General features: G+C 46.9%; 1 long non-coding RNA gene across 1 annotated transcript; it reads left to right on the top strand.

Moving 5' to 3' along the window:
- The first annotated feature begins 285 nt into the window (after positions 1-285).
- Positions 286-10,045, top strand: LOC140843340 (uncharacterized). Its single transcript, XR_012120971.1, has 3 exons — positions 286-578; positions 1,037-5,799; positions 5,903-10,045. It is a non-coding gene; the product is annotated as an uncharacterized lncRNA (long non-coding RNA).
- The last annotated feature ends 7,811 nt before the right edge of the window (positions 10,046-17,856 follow it).

The raw sequence follows: 17,856 nt of genomic DNA on the forward strand, positions 1-17,856 counted from the left end.
CATTTGCTTTTGCAGAGTCCTTGGCACACAGAGAACACGAAAACAGTATCTGGTGTCTCATTGTGTCAGGTATCAGGGATGGGACAGGCTTTAGGTCATAGCCCAACAGAGCTGTTCTCTGAACAACCCCTCCCTGTTCTGGAAGCAATATTTACCCATTTGCAGTTTAAAGTGTATTTGTAAATACTAATATGTATTTACTGGCTTAGGTGATTTTTTTAACTTTCAGGGTCCTGCCCCTTAAGGGAGGAAGCCCAAATGTCCCAGAGGCCTGACTGAAGTCACCCTCTCCACAAAGAGAATGCATTCTTATTTTGCTTGGCTGGCTTCCAGCTTCAATTTTACTTCCAGACGAGAAGCTCCATCAGCTGCAAACGGTGCAGAACAGCGTGCTCGGCGGCTGCTTCCGGCCTTGGCGTCTGCCGCTCGCAGTGCCTACAAGACCCTCCGCAGACTCTTGGTCTGTGTAGAAGATTCTGCTCATCCCTCCAGACAGCAGTTCCCTCCCCTCCTCCTCGCTGGAAGCCCCCCTCATCTCGGGGACTGTATCCACCGTGCTGTGCTGCACCAATAAGAAGGTAGATATTTCAGTCGTTTTTCTGTTACAAGAATTTCGTGTCTGTTTTCTTAGTCATCCTGACTGAGGAGAAGCCTTTGAAAAAATCATTAAGATACACATCATCGGAAACGACAGAGAGAGTGACACGCAAACACACTTGGCTCAGCCCCAGAAATGCACCCTTCACCGTTTCTTGGGTAAATGAAAGAGATTTATTTTTGTCACATACATTTATATATACACTTGGATATTTTCATATTTTCATGTAGTTTTTGGGTCCTTCTCTCTTCTTCAGTCCCTCAGGTTTGTCCTGGTTCATTTCACATTAGAAGTTTAGTGTTTAAGGGTCCTGAAACTGACACGTACAACGGGGATGCTATCAAAGCGCAAGATCAGCTTGCGGATGGTTCTCCAGGAAAATGTTGATTCTAGGAGGGACTTCACTTCTTCCATTCACATAAATTATTAATTCCACAGGAGTTCACCGGTGATCTACTGAGCGCTGTGCCTGTACACCAAGCAGGGAACGGACATCTTGTTGGTAATGATTCTAAGGTTCTAACGTATTTTTTCAAGTCCATGGAACTATAACAGCAATGAGAACATTAAAAGCATTTCAGTGATTATACTTCAAACATGTGCTATAAAAAACCTTGGGGAGTTAGAATATGATAGAGTAGATTTTTCATCATTTCCATTCAGTTATTTGGAAGTGAAGTATTTCATCTCTATTAATCTATCTATATCTGTTTGAATCAAAAGATCAATTATGGTCTTTTAAATTATTCAGAACTTTCACTGTATTACAAGTAGTATCTTATCTGTGTATTTAAATTCAAACTTCTTTGGACAAACATTCTATCTAATTTTTTTCATATGTATTTGGTTTAACTGAAAGTAAGCACTTTTAAAACTTTGAAGGTAGAATTAGTAAATACCAATGACTGATGGTTTTATTTAGCATTTTTCCCCCTCATGTATTTAATGCCCATTTGAGGTCTCACTTCTGCTCCTCTTAAAGATACACCAACACAGTTCTATTAGAGACTTCAAGCTATGTCAGAAGGAAAAATCCAACCCACAGATATTCAGGTAGACCATTACTCAAAAACTGAGGCAACTCCAAGAAACATTAATAGGTAGCAAATTTGTTCCCTTTCTGCAAGTTTATAGTAATTATTTATTTAGAAGAGCGGCCTCATCAGATTCCTCATGTTTGTTTTCATGCTGATGTATGAGACAAACTTCAGCATGATACACACCTGATCACAACCTTTGCTGATATTATTACTGGTGTTTACATTTCTTGATTATTGACTTAGAAGAGGTTTCATGTGCTAAGGATCTTCAGCACACTGGTGTCATTATTAAATCGGTGTTTTACAAACACCCATCTGGCTGCAGAGGGCAGATCTGGTGTCAGGGAAACTAGTATGAAACACGTTGAACTAGTAAAAATGAGAAATGTCAGGGAGTTGTGCGCAACAGCAGCAAAACAGGAAGAGAAGGACGTGAAGTCAGTAGATGAAACAGGCAGTAAGATCGGCAGAAACAGGCAGTAAGATCGGCAGAAACTGGCAGACTTATTGGATACATCGAGGAAGGGAAAGGAAAGAGAAAATAAAATGTTGGCGGGGTTAGTCCTGAGCCACGTCCCGCCTTAAGGGGATTCTAGGAAGGGCAGCCTTGGGAAAAGCCAGAGAAGAGGAAGAAAATGATGAGCTGGATGGAAATCATGGTCACAGACTCTGAAAGAAGCAACCATTTAAGACAGATTAGTAATTTTTGAAAGTCCTGTTGTATCACTGGTAAACTTGGTGAGACAGAAAGCTGGGGAGGCTGAAATAATAAAATTCTCTCTCTAAATAGTTTCAGATTTTAAAAGTCAGGTACAAAATAAAGGGAGAGACACATAATCCAGAACTGTCATGGAAATATGGCAACGGCCGTTCCTGTCAGAGGGGAGAGGTAACCTCAGAGTGAGCTGCTCGTTAGGCGCCATGGACAGTGAGGCCAACGACGAGGCAGGTGGTTCCGACTCTGCACTGTCCAGGTGCCAAGTGCTGCCCTACGTGTGTGAAACGTATACTCGCCATTCTTGAGGAGCCCCATCAGGTATCACCCCCACTTTGAGAGGCTGAAATGGCGCTGCTCGAGGAGAACTCATTTGCCCTGGGGCTGACAGCAGAGGAGCTTTGCGAGAACGTGCAGCACAAAGGTGGGCAAGGCCTGTGGAGCCTGCACTCCGGCTGCCGGCGGAACAGCCTCGAAGGCAGCTGCTCCTCTGACACTTTTGTCCCCCGACCCTCCTTCCCTGTTAGCAGGGTCATCTCTCACGTGAAGACAGGAGGGCAGCCTGCAGCAAGGGCGGTGGAGTCCTGGGGCGCAGAGGAGGAGGTAAGAGGGCTCGCGCCTCGACGGGGATGGAGTCCCAGGTCCAGACATGTTTAATCGCACTGCGCAGGCCTTCAGCGTGCCATCACAAGCCAGTTGCAGCTGTCGGTAAAGAAGCAAGTGGCAAGCCAAAGCCGTGAGTGCCGGAAACTTCAAACAGACCCACTTGATGACATCTGGTAAAATCATAGAGGCATTATTAAACAATAGATATATATGCCCTTTAGAAAAAGAAGTAATGATTTGGAGGAGTCAGCATGGCTTCATTGCCAACAAGTCATACCTCATTTGCCCTCTGATGCTCTTACTGGACTGGCAGCTCGTGGACGTGGCGCATCTGGGTCTCATCAAAGCATGTGACGGGTCCTTTTCTCAAGTGTTCCTGGGAGCACATCAGGATGACATGGACTGACTGATAGTAAAATTGGATGAAATGTAAAGCAGTGAATAACTGTAAAAAAAAAAAGTGGTGATTAATGTACTGATATCAACCTGAAAGGAAGTCATTAGCAGCCAGCCAAAGGTCCTGATATGATTAAGTCCAGTCGAATGCTTTTATAGTTCACTGACTTGAAGGCATAGGAAATGTGCTTCTCGAATTAGGGAGTGATCTGCCCATCAGGGTGGGGAATCTACTACAGCAGATGGCTGCATCAAGATGCAGATACCCTACGTGCCGTGGGAAGCTGAAGAGAAAAATGTCAGAGACCTCCCCCACGGATATCTTTCAAAATGAGCAGATCCCCTAGCAGTTCAAAGCTGATACAATTTCTGCTTTTGCCGTGGTGGAGGGGAGCTGGCATCCTCCTCTATGAAATAACTTCAAAATGAGAAGCAAACCTCACCTTTGATGAACAACAAGAAAAGAGGAAAGAAGGAAGGAAAGGGGGGAGAGGGGAGGGAAGAAGAGAGAGGGAAGGACAGGGTAGGAGGATCATCTCTCAGAAGCAGTAGATGTCAGCCAGAAGAGACAGAAGGTGGACACCTGTGGTCTCAGATCCAGAAAAGGTCAACCGAGTCCACTTCTTCAAAGAAACTGGCAACCCGGAGGGCCAGGCCCAACCACTCACTCACAAGATGGGAATAAGGTGCAGGTCCTGGGAGCATCCCTAGAATGAGTCGGCTCTGAGGGCAAGTGGCTGAGAGATGGACCACTCAAACACATCCTGGTAAATCAGACTGATTAATAAATAGCAAAGGCTCTAAAGCCATCTTGAGACCCTATTTTTGGCAAAGTCGGATTAGCAAAATTCAATACATTTTACTGTGTTAGCAAGGTCGTCATGAAACAGCTTTTTTTGTATTTTACTGGGAGAAGTAAAAATGTGAACATTTAAGGGGGGCGTTTTGGTCATTTATCAAAATTTGCAGTGTACATAATATTTGAGCTGGCAATTCCACCTCTAGAAGTTTATTTTACTAATATATTTATATGCTGGGAAAATGAGAAACATAATATATAAAGTATTATTAGATTATAACCAAAATATAAACTAAATACCCACTAGTCCCTACTGATATGAACAAGTGATTAAATATAAATAGGAGAGAGTAAATAAATCTCCCATGCAGAAGAACTCCAAATAATTTATGTAGATTCTTCACAGAATGTTCAGTCATCCTATCCAAAAATCAGGGCTAACTGTCCGTTCGGTCAAGTCAACTTTGGCCACTTTCATCAACACTTGCAAAATTTCCTTACACAGCTTTTCATATTTCTTTTAGATTTATTCTAGTATTCTATTTTTTGTTGCTATTGTAAATGGAATTTTCTATGATTATTGTTTGCATGTATGAAGGCTGTTGATGTTTGCGTGTTAATTTTATCTCCTCGCATATCACTGAATTCTTTTATGGTTTGAGTTTTATCACTGTTTCTCTGGGATTTTACAAGTATACTATCAAATCGTCTGCAGATAGAGAAAGCTGTGCTTCCTTTCCCCCTTTCTCATGCCTGTAGCTGATGTACCTTGCACTGAATTGATTGGCTAATACCCTTCCTTTGATACAATATTCAACAGCGGACAGAGTGGCCGTCCTTGCCGCACTCCTAATCCTAGGGGAAATGCCTGTGGCGTCTCTAGAATTTCTCTCATTAAATAACTTGGTGGATTTGGTTCTATATCTACATCTATCTATGTATCTGTGTGTGTGTGTGTGTGTGTGTGTGTGTGTGTGTGTGTGTGTGTGTGGTTTGGTGTGTATCCTTATTAAAAAACAACCTTTTATTTTCTTAGGTATTTTTAATCATGAACAGGTGCTGAATTTTGTTAAAGGCTTTTTCAGCATCCATGGAGAGTAAGAAGAAATTGAGTTAAAATTAAATACATTTTTTAAACTGAGGATATCTCAGATCCTTCCATTGAAAAGAATCACTGAAAATCATTCAGACAATATACAGTACAGTAAACAGTATTTCTTAGTTTCTCAAAAAATGAGAGAATCTTTTTTTCAAAAGCGTCTTTCAGAACTTGTGTGCCGAAGAATACACTTTGAAAGAGAATGACCTGGTTCCCTCTCCCCTCACCTCCCTTCTGTAAATGGATAAAGGAGGTCCTGCAAAGGTTAGCACGCACCCATTAGTGTTAGAGTCAGAACGGACGCCTGCACCTCTGGACCTATGTTCTCATAACAAACTACCTCTCTGAGCCATTTTCAGCAATTTTATTATGAGAGCTTCACAGGAGAGCTTTCATGTAACACGCCCAGCCAACTGGTATGGCGTCTTCAAAATCAAGCTGTTTGGAGGAGGCAGCATGGCACCATGGAGATGCTGAGCACGAGTGAGGAGTCACATGAAAGACAGTCTGGCAATAAAGGCTACTGACATCTTGACAAATCATTTTGTGAGCACTTTATTCCTTGTGAATTACCAAGGTTTGTACAAGTTGGAATGTATGAGACAGTGGATTAATTGGTTTCTTTCTTCCTTATTATCCCTCTTTCCAGTGGTACAGGAAGTGGTATAGAGGATAGAAACTCCATGGTCGAGAGTATGACTTTTTGTGAATTGAATTCTAAGAATAGAATTGCTGCAGCTGGATTTGAGAAAAAGGAGAGACAGAAAGAGGAGGAGGTGGCAGTAGTGGAGTGGCTCACGTCAGTATCTTCATCTGGGCTTTTAGTCCATGAGGTGGGTCATCTTCCAGGCCAACTTTGCGTAGCCCTAAAGTCAACAGGTATGCTAAAGCTGCAAGCACCATCATAATTCATTTTTTTCTGGAGGATTTTATTATATTGTCATTCACTCTCCAAACAGATAAACATTTATACTGTCAAAATGAAAATCCTAGTTTTGTATATCATTGGCTAACATCCCCCAGCTTTTATCAATTGTCTCGGGAAATGACACTAAAAAGTGCCAGACAAGGGATGTAGGAATGAACAACCTTTAATGAAGGTAAAAATACCCAAACTGTGACATTTTGCTCTTTGCCATGTGCTATTGACCTTGCATTTTCATGCACACAAATAGATGTGGTCCCAATTTGATCTTCGCCTATCCACGAGAACTCCAGGATTTGAAGAGTGATTATAACCCAGGCTGTACAAAAGGCATTTGCAAAGGCATAAAGAAAACATTTGTCTTGCTATAGGAGAAATTGTCGATTTATGTTGTGGGCTTTGTTACTTTCTTATTGCAGCAAAATTCAGCATTTTGTTGAGCATCTGCCTCTGGTCTTCAAGGTTTATCCCTCATCACCGCTTCCCTGCATGGAGGCTTGTCTGTGGTCCTAGAACATTGTGCAATTGACTCATGGTCCCAAATTTTCCCCTGAAACCTTGGACCTTGGGCTCAGGGCAGCCTTGCAGTCCTGGCCTGGTTATCTTTCCTATCATTTGGGTCTTAGTCTCTATCCACCATTGGCTGGCAGATTTATTCTGAACCTTTAGGCTTAACTGTGTTTCCTCAGAAAGAGTCAGTCCTAATGCTGGATTAATGAAGCTGATTCATTTAGACCAGGCAGAGTTTCCTTCTTCTACTGTATGCATATTTAGTTTCCATTAATGGTAAATTATGTGACATATTGACGGAAGAAGAGATCCCTTGGGCTGTATGTGTAGGGCACATTTGTTAATTGGGAAATAGAATTAAAAAAAACCAAATATCCCACAAGTCAGAAAAACATTAAAATTGCTTTGCAAGTCTTCTGCTGACTTAGGAAGGATCCAGTTTGAGAGGATGTCAGACCGTAATTCCCAAGCAACCTGGCGTGTTTTCCCAGAAGGAGGAACCCCAGGGAGGATGGCTCCACGGGTTGTTCCAGCCTCTGCGTGCTTCTCCCAGTGCCTTCCTGCCACAGCCTGCTCATGTGAGAACCATTCTCTGTGCAGCTGCACAGCATGTACCAGGAAGGGGACACCCTCCGCTGGCCGCAGCACACCCCTTTGCAGACACAAACGCACCCTCACTATGAACTTTCCCCAAAGAAGCTTCCGTTCAGAAGATATTCTCTGTGGCCTTTGACTCCAGCAACTGTTCCAGGGATCTTGGCTAATTTAGGATGCCCTTCCCTGGTCACTCCTAAATGTATTAGAGCTCAGTAAGTGGCCAAGCCTCCAGGCTTCCTCTGGGCAGCTTCTTTGCCAGGCACGGGCCCCCTCACGGTGATCACAGTGAACCTGACCTCTGGTGAATGATAATTTTACATAACAAGGACATATAGCCTAGAACCAGTCTTTGACTGGAGTCCATTCCGGGTCACCCTGCTCCTCAGAGGGCATGTGAGGTTGCACTGCGGCTCAGTCGCACTTCATGGATTCTTTGGTTTGACTGAAACACGTGAATAATTTCCATCACAAAGGGAACAAGCACCACAGGAGAGTCAGGTTGCTCTGAGAAGTGCTGGGGCTCCCCGAGGCCCCTGCAGGACTAGACAACCTGAACTGGCGTGACAGCCGGCGCAGATGGTGTTAGCAGCTGCGGAACTAGGTGCAGACCTGCACTGGCTTCTGGAGGTCCACCGTATTGTTATGACGATGTACACACCCTCCAAAGAGGGGCACAGAAGATGAGGGCAGTGGGCAGGAGTGCCAGCAGTCCCTCTGGTCTGCTTGGGCTGGCACACCTCTGATGTGACCTTCACGTCACCTGTGTAAAAGCCTGGCTCTGTCATGGTCTCTACCACCACAAGATGTCACAGGGGCTGCCGAGGGGATAGAGACAGAAAGTTAAATACTCACCAGAAGCACAGTAGTAAACATGTGCTCCCCTGCCTCCACCCCAACCCCATGGCTGTCATTAGAGATGCAAATACATGCAAAGGCCCTGCCTGATGTGCCCTGGGGTGGTGCTGGGAATTTGCTGCCCTAGGCAAGGGGGAGAAAAAGAGCCACAAACCCCCCTGCCCCTCACAGCTTACAGACCCTCCCATAATAGAGTCACAAAATCTTCTCACTGCCCTAGGCAACCACCTGCTCTTCCTGTAAATGCATCCCTGGCACAGCCTAACTCATCTCGCTCCGTGGGTCCATATCACACATACACACATGCACAGGACAGGGCCCCGAAAACAAGTCAGATGCATTATAAAGCAAAATGGTGCATTTACCCCCAAACCACGTGCCTGTATGCTCTCCTGACTAGGCTGCAGAGATTGAATTCTGTGCACTTCTGCCCTGTTTCCTCTGGGATTGCACACTCTAGAGAAGTGGTTAAGAAGGAAAGAAGGATGCTTGAATGAGGTTTTTACCAGAAACACATTTTAGCTCTTTCCCCTTCCATCTGATCTGGAGGAATTAGCCTGAATCACTAGCAAGTGCCGAGCGAGGACTCGGCCGGCCGCCCCGGGAGGCGCCTGCTGCCTCTCTGCTCGGCCCTGTGCCCAGGAGAGGTGCTTAGGAAACATGGCAGAAACGGGAAGGGGCCTCCCCCAAAGCCTGCAGTGCCAGAACCAGTAACAGTCCAGGGAGGAAACAAAGTACCGGAGAATCAGGAGCCGCAGGTCCGGGAGCGGGTGTGAATGCGGGCGGGAGAGGAGCAGGTCGGCGGCAGGGGCACCCCTGGAACAGGGACGCTGCCTGGCCGGGCGAGGAAGCGGCCCGCCCGGCACCGGTGGGCTCGACCCACCTCCCCCCACCCGGCCGGGCCCCACTGCCTCTGGCCTGGGCTTCCCGGAGCTTTTGGAAGCTGAGGCCAGACACCTTTTTTACAAATTATGGCCACTACAGAAGTGGTCTTTATGGCCTCTGTGATGAGCTGGTCTATACAGGAGGCCCCTAGGCCGTGTCTGGAAACTTGACCCCCCGAAGCCGCCCGCCTCCCTGAAGCAGGGGCGCCTGGAATTCTGACACGTCGGCTTAGAGTCCTGTTCCCGGCCTGGCAGGCAGGGGCTCCTGTGCCGGTTCCATCCACAGTTTGGGTGGCGTCGCTATGGCGACCCATGCCTGTTGGAGGACAAGCTGCCGCCTTCCCAGCACCCGACAACGGGGGAAGGTCAGGCTGCAAGGCTAGCGGCACGCAGACATCGGTGGGAAGACCCCTGACTCCCAGCGCGGTGGCTTCCGCCGCTCGGGCAGGAGGGGAGAAGGCCCACGTCACCGAGCCACCGGGTTTGCTGGTGCCGCCTGAACAGCCAGCGCGCTGGAGCTCCGGGCCTTTGTCCCCCTGCGGCCTGAGTCAGCAGCCCTTCCTCTCTCCTGTTACCCTAAACTGTGCACGTCAGAGAGAAGAAATGGGATCTGGGCAATATTCTTTTGTGTTTAGATGGAAATACAGACACAGTGGATGAAAAACAGGGCCTTCCCTTCCCACAGCAGTGGGCAGCGTACCCCGGGAAGCAGCTAAAGGGCACCAGGGGTCCGGCTGCCGCCAGCTGGGACCCCAGGGAGGCGGGCAGGACACGTGAGCAAGGCTCCGCACAGCATTTACCTGCCACCACCAGGGTCTGGAGCAAAGATAAAGTTACACAGTACTGCTTGTAAAATTAAACTGACTCAGAAAATTAAGAACATTATACTTAGGGGTGAACCATCTGGTTTAGAAACTGAACCACTCTTTGATTTTAAAAGATCACAAATGCTCTGTACTTGAAACATAATGTTGATGTCGTCATTATTACCCTGGAAAACATAAACAGGAAAGAGTCCTGATTAAATTTAACAGGAAAACGATGACCTGTTTGTCTGTTGCTTGCATCATTATTACATCAACAGTGTGTCATCTTGCAAGATGAACAGTTTTGTATATTCAAAAATCTAGGATCATTGTGAAAGCAAAGTGATTATTAATTAGGGGTTGAAGCAATAACAGAAATGCTTGCTTATTACTCATTCAGGTTGAAAACAGATTATGAATCTTGAAAGTCTGCATTGATTATTTGATTTTATAAGATAATACAGGGCACATACAGTTGCCTAGGTTCCCCATGGACGGTTCACTATCCTTCTGTACGAGTTACCTAGCAGCTTCTCAGGGCCTCCTCCTCTTAATTTTATTGGTAAAATATGGGTGGGTTTTGATGATTTTCAACCTCTATGCACCTTAAACTCATCTGTGCAGTATTTTTAAAACCAGGCTGCTGCAGTCCCATTCCAGGTAAGCTGAATCTGAATCTCTGAGAGCAAGAACCAGGCCTATGTATATTTTTATCAGCTCTCCATGTAAACTCTTAAAATCTCTCTTAATCCTAAAAGAATGTGTTCTAGGGCAGTGGTTCTCACTCTTGAGTGTGGCATCTGCAGGGCTTGTTAACACACAGATTGCTCAGGTCACCCCTCGGAGCTTCTGATTCAGCAGGCCTGGGATGGGGCCTGGGAATTCACGTTTCTACCAAGTTCTTATGTAGCACCAGTGCTACTGATTGGGGACCAGCCTGAGAGCCTCTGCACTAGGGTAGCATGCACAAAAATGCAAATCTTAATGTGCAACACAAAATCATTTCACAATTTGATTAACATACATGAGGGCTTGGTGGTATAATTTTGCCACCCAGTGACTTGCCGTCACAGCCCCCCTCATTCAGATGATTACACCCCTGTAGTTGGTTGATGGTGGCACAGCCCAGCTGGTAGGAAGGTGAGGCAGGCTCCGGAGGGTATACTTCCTGGAGGGTCTGGCAGGCAGTCCTTAAGCTGCATTGCTCTGCTTTCAAATTCTGAGTTGCTCTGCAACACGCCCGGTGAGTGGCATCGCTTGGTGCTTGAGCCACACTGAGGCTATTTGATGCTTCAAGTAAACAGTGTAAGCACTGTTTGTTGTTATTTGTCCAGGACTGGTCAGCCTCTAACGAGTCCAGGTTCTGGCATCATTTCATTCCCCAGCGTCGCTCAGTTGGCACCATCTCCAGAAAGGTGGAGTCACCCATCGGCTAATGTAGAACCTGCAGATCTTTCCTACAACGCCTGTGACCTGTCCGTACACTGGGGTCTGCCCTGAAATTGCTCAAGTCTTAACCAAAAACTGGCAGAATTCTGGTGTCTCTGCCAGGGTCTCTGCCATTCTCCCATCAGCTTACAGCGCTGGCTGTGAGGCTGGCATAGATGTTCTCAAGAGAGATACTACAGCCTCACTCATGCTGTCAGCCAAATCCACCCAGGGCCCCACTCCTGGGCGCCTGGGAGGATCACACATTCCGGTGCCCATTGCAGAGGCAGGGCCTTGTAACAGCCGTGGCTGGTGAGCTGTGAGCGTGTGCCCTCGCCCTTGTCCTGCTGAGCGGTCAGTCGCCGTTACAAAACAGCCGGCTCCCTGCCTTCGCAAGCAGGTTTCCTGCTCTTGGGCTCCGAGTGAGGATGAGGCCGGCCTGAATGAACAGTCCTGAGTGGTCTGCGATGGAAATGCAGAGTGAGAAATCAAGCCTGCGGCTGTGGAGCCTCGGAGTCCCCGGGCTGGTCGTCGCCGCAGCAGAGCCGGGCGTGTCCTTCCGGACTCTGTGATGTCTGCTCACGCCAAGCATGACCCCGCCTAGGCCTATGAAAGTCTAACATGCTATTAATATCTCTGCTCTCCTCTCTTCCTTTAGGATGAATTTCTGCTTTTGTTTTCTTTGACTGGGCCTTTGATATTTGCTGCTCTAAAAGCTGAATACAAACTGGAGCTCTTTAGGTTTAAAACTAATGTCAACAAGAAAGCAAAAGCTCATGCTCTGTTTCTTGGTTTTGACAGGTTATTTTTCTTTCACAGGGTCACATGGTAACAAATGCAGAGGGAAGCTTAAGAAAATAACGACCTTGATTTAAAGGTCTGTTGAGAGTTTCGGTGGATTGTCAGATTCCATGGCCCTGACGCAGGACATCTTGTGCTTGCTGGTGCGGGCTGAGAACACCTCTGCTGGCATCCTCTCCCCTGTGGCTTTTTTCTAAAAGGCCGTTTCACTGAACTGCGGCTTGCTCTCTGCAGAAGCCTAGCTTGGAAGGAAGAATCAAGTGTTTTCATCTCAATGCATCAAGGATAAAACATGTACATTGTATATGGGGCTCACCCAGGTGTACCAATGCAATCATTTCCTCTATGTGCCAAGCACTGAATTATGAGCTTTCCACTAGCCACTGAACCTTCCTAACACACTGTGAGGCATGAGGAAGTAGGAGTCCCCACTTCACAGATGAGGAAACTGAGTCTCAGAAAGGTTAAGCACATTGTCGAAGGTCGCACAATTAGCAAACAGCGGGGGGAAGGTAGGAATCCAGGTCCAGGGAGGGGAAGGAGCATCCCCACCTGCAGGCCTCACCTGTGGGAGACTTCTAGTTGTCCAACCTTGAGCACTACTTCTCTCTGCTCTGCTTTACCAGGACATTTAAGTGAGAGATAATGATGGGGGAGGATGTGACTGGGTGGAGAGAAGAAAAGTTAATCCAATTGCTTGACCATTTACAGAGGTTCGTTATAGGCAATGGGAAGAGGAATGTGCCAGACTGACTGCCTGCCTCGGGAGGCACACAGAGTGGCTCCTTTTAGACATGCAGTTGTTGGGTGGAAACCTGTACTGTCTCCATTCCGAGTGGGAAGGTGCCCACGTACGGCTGACATTCAAGCTACACATTCTTACGTTTCTGCCTTCATCAAGAAGGTTGAGGTTTTCCCATAAATTTACAAATAAGCAGAGCATTCTTAATGAACTATACAATCTGATTTCTCCAAGAGGTTTTAAAAGTGCCAACTATGGTCCCGGGGTTGGAAATCTAATGTTCTTTCCAAAGGCTGGAATGATTTAGACTCAACCCCAAGCAGTTCTAAAAAATAATAGCCCATGTGGCTGTTCTTGTTAGTGACCATCAGTGGCATAGTATTTTCTCTGAAATCATTCTGTCTAATTCACTTTAGGTATCAGTAATGGGCGCTTGCAAACTGTAGCCCAAATGGAAATGATGACCCACTCAGCCACGCCGCAGCGAGAGCAAGACAGGGCAGCCTGGCTGAAGTACAATTATCTTAATACACTCCTGAGCCCAGTCTAATTTTCAGGGGCATATGTCTATTTTCATTTTGTCCCGAGATAATCCAGGCAGACAAAGCTTCCACACCAGGGGACAGTCTTACAGTGGAAGGAGACGGGTCCCTGCTGCGGGGTTTGCAGATGGGGCAGCAGGCTCCACGTGGGGGCTCTGCTCCCCTACACCCCAAATCCCACAAAGGAGAGAATGAAGCCTGGACACCCTTTACCTTGCTCCCACTCAGTCGGAGACATCTAGCTAATTATCAGCTTCCATCTCACTAATTCATCTGAGAAACAGAACTGAAGCTTGTGGCATTTGGGAGGCAGATTTGCTCTGTTCTAAGAGGACTTGCTCATCACAGCTAAATTTCTGTGAGGTAGAAATAAATACCGACTAAATGAAGATTTTAAAAAAAACAGAACCCTGGCTGTTCTGCAGGCCGCCCTCCCCGGGCCAGGCTGCTCAGGGCTGGGCTCTGTCTGACTGGCTTCTCCACACGAGCAGGGTGGCGGGAAGCAAGCATGCCTTGCACCAAGCCCAGCGGGGGATCTGCCATTTGCAGGCTGATAAATTAGGTCACGCCAGCTATCTGTGTAGCCTAAGACCAGCTTCCACCCAAAAACCCTTCTTGCTCCATTATTTAAAGTAATAATTGTTTCCAAATGTACAGAAAGCTGAGTTCTTTACCTTCCATTGACAGAATATGCAGCACATGGGCACCCCAAATGTAGCCTCTCCTGCCACCCACCTCACAGACAGACGGTCACATTGATGAATCAGGAGACCCATAAGTGCATAACAACGTCCCTTGGTTTTTAGAACATTTCCAATTCAGTGTTTTTTTTTCCTGTTTCAACCTAACCAAAGGATAAAACACCATCTACTATGAACAGCTTCCCAGTAACGCCTCGCCTCTCTCTAGAATTCACGTGCAACTGTTTCCAGCGGTGACACAGGTCTGGGTAGGGAGAGGGGTGAGAGTTTGGTAGTCCGTCCTGCCAGCCCTAGTGCATCGAAGGACGGCCTGACGCCCTGGCGATGCTCCTTCGCCCACCCCTCCTCCTTTCTGATGACAAAGAAAGCACTGCAGGGTAGAGGCACCCCACCAGACACGGTCTCGTGATAACAAGCAGGCTCTGGGCACTTCCTTCGAGGTGAGCCGTGGTGTTCTGACGTGACGTGCATGTGTCCCTTTCACTTCCCGCCTGAAATTCCACTTTGCTTTCAGAGCACTGGCTTCTCCCAAACAGCAGAGTTGTGGTATTTCATTCTTCCCTTATTAGCCTTTGCTGGAACAGTACACAGGATACTCATTTTTATCATCTTGATTGCCTCTCTCTAGTCCCCCCAGATGCCTTCCTCAGTTGTGAAGATCACTAAAGACACTGGTTGTGTCTACACTGAATCAGCCAAAAGTCTTCACATTCCAACAGGCACCACCTGTTCTCTGTACACCAAGGAATTAGTACATCTCACTATGTTCCCTTGCTACTTAACTCAAGATGCATCCCAACTGTTATTATTCATAAGGAAGTTCAAAAAAATAACAAACTAGCCATTTCATTTACTGAGGGAGAAATGGGGGGAGAGACTTATTCCAAAAAATTAGCTCCCACAATCGTGGAGGTGCAAATCCTGAATTGCAGGCTGTGTTGGCAGGTTGGAGACACAGGGAAGAGTTGCATATATGGTTCCTTTGGATTCTAGGACTATCAGTACTGCCATATGATGCGAGACTCAGATCACAAACAGACCTTCCATGAGTCCCCAGGCAGATCCTGGATGGACGCTTAGGGCTCGCCCTGGGGACACGGGCACCATCGGTCCCAGTCACGGAGTGGGAGCCACTCCCAAGGAGCCGTTGAGCCCCAGGGCCCCACTGTCCTGGGACCTAAAGCCTGGTTCCCAGTGTGCAGCACTCAGCAAGAACCTCAGCTGATCATGGTTTACCTGCTGGGGAGAACTGAACACTCATCCCTATAAGGACTGGGCAGTAGCAGTGCTTCCTATATTGGGTGGCTGTGGTTTTTCATTAACTCTCACCGAAGGACATGGGAGAATGAAGAGCCATCCCACACACTCTTGCCTGCCCCCGCCATGTAGAAGCAACCCATTTCCCCTTAATAATCAGGACTGGCCACCCCGGTCAGTAGCGTAACCCCTTTTTTGACAGCTGGTTCACTGGTATGAGAAGCAGGTCACCAGCAGCAGTCTCACCTTTGCTTAATGGAACCATTGTGGCCCCCAGTGGAGAAATCCCTCCCTTGAACTAAGACCTATAAATTGGCCCAATCTAAAATGTCAAAGATAAGAAGGCAAATTTTTACTGGCAGGGCCGTAGTGAGGAAAAGGGAATTGGGAATCAATTCTTCCTGGACTTGAATCTTGGCTAAAAGAGAAACAGCATGTCTTGCTGATCAGCTCAGAGAGCATATGGCCCATCCTGTAGAACATGGTCCAGTCCTGCATTGCTGGCCACCCCCTGCTCTATAAATAGCTCTCACAAGTCATTGAACTCTCTTATGAGTGCTTCAAGGTGATGAGGCACATGAAAGGACAAGTGAATTCCATGAACAAGAGAAGTTGCTGCACTATGTGGTAAAATGAGTTTCCCAATCAGAAGCAATGCTGATGGCATACCATGACAGTGGATAGTGTATTTTGTAAGCCAAAGACAATGTATTTGGCAAATTATTGCAGATAATGAGAACAAAGTGACCCCTGTTTCATGAAGGAAGAGTCTTGATCAAATTTCCAGAAAATGGCTGATCCCTCAGAAAATGGTGTCACTATGGAGACTTAGGATCAAAGTAGGCATAGACCAAAGTCAGATTAATCTTGGTGAGTGTGGGTCCATATGGCTGAGCAATGCATAACTTCTATGGCTGCTGTCATGACCACTTTTTCCATGAGTCCATAGAGCAAGGGAGTGGGTGAGGGGGAGAGAGATCTGATATCCATGGAAGGCCCCCGTCACCTGTCCCCTGATGACTAAGGCCCTCCTGTCTAAACATTGCTCTTTGCTGAACATTCACATGGACACCAATATCTTCATACCCCATTATCATCTGGGGAGTCCTTTTCTGAGCCCTACTCAAAGCTGGCTGCATTTTGGATGATTAACAGGTGGGTTAGGAATCATATCCAAATGACGTATGTGCTGCCTCAGAAATCTCAAGACACCCACCAGGCATTCCAGATACAGCAACCTGTTCTTTACCTGAGGAAGAATGCTTCACCCCCACACTCAGGAAATCCCACAAAGGGACAGGCCCCTGAATTTGCGGGGATGTCTTCCTGCTCCCCAGTCCTCAGAGTCCTATCAAAGTCTGGCATGGCATCCTGGGCATGGAGGAGTGGGCAAGGGTTCTGCTGCCCAGAGTGCGAACGTAGCCCTGAGGTATGACAGGGCAGGTGCAGGGCCGGCCCCACCAGCTGAAAGCAAACTTCTGGTGGTCCTGACCTACACATCTGGAGAAAAAAAGATGCGTGTGTCACATTCAGGGGTGCTGATTTGCTCCCACAATGAAACCCCATCTGGAACAGCGGTTGTGGCTGCAGTCACCATTTGATCAACTTTATGACATTCTGCTATCGTTTTTCAAGACACGCGTAGGTCAAAAAGGTGAGTTGAATAAAGATCTGGTAGGAATGTACATGTGAACTTCTTTTCAAATATGTATTTTATTCTGTTTTCAGTTTTTCCATATTTCAAAATGTATATTCGATCACTTGCTAGATGAATATTATCAGTCTTTGTTTACTTTTGAGTATGAGGTCTTCCTGCCCTATAATCCCACAGGACTTTCTAGAAAGAGACAGGCTTGGGGTGGGGGAAGGTGATCACCCCTCACTGATTCACGCAGGCAGATAAGTAAGTAACAAAAGCCGTAATTCCAGGTTTTGGAGCCTGGGGTCTTGTTTTCACAGGAAGGGGGCGGTGTGAACTCTGCATGTGTCAGGTATAAGGGCCGCTGGTGAAAGTCTCTAGGTGGACTTGAGGGTAGCTCTGAGCCTGTCATTTGAGGCCAGCAGCCACAATTACAGATGATTGTGGTGCAGGGAGGAAGTGCAGCCTCAGACACACTCAGAGGGCAGGGCGGTGAGAAGTGCCAGGGAAGGTGCCAGGAAGGGTGCCTACTTCAGGTGTGCATCATCAAGGGAGGCTGCCTGGAGGAGGAGGTGCTTCATGCTTGTGACTGTTGGGAGACACTAGTCAAATGTGAGGCATTTGTAAAGCACAGCCCCAGAACAGCCTCAGTCCTCAATTAATGGTTGTAATTACTAATTAAATATTCTTTAAACACTGGGGATATTTCTGGTACTCATGTAGGAGAATCTCCCACACTTTATCCTGAAGATGACCCAGGGCTTTTCTCTAGTACAGGATTGGGTCTCATTTCTACTTCTTCTGTTCTCAATATGCTGTGTTGCGGGAGGGGAGGCCTGCTTAATTAGAGAGATGTGTGCGATTTTGGCTAGTGGTTAAACATGCCCCACAGTGGGGCTCGTTCCCAAGTTAACAA

Source organism: Manis javanica, chromosome 9 (assembly GCF_040802235.1).
Source record: "Manis javanica isolate MJ-LG chromosome 9, MJ_LKY, whole genome shotgun sequence".
Lineage (NCBI taxonomy): Eukaryota > Metazoa > Chordata > Mammalia > Pholidota > Manidae > Manis > Manis javanica.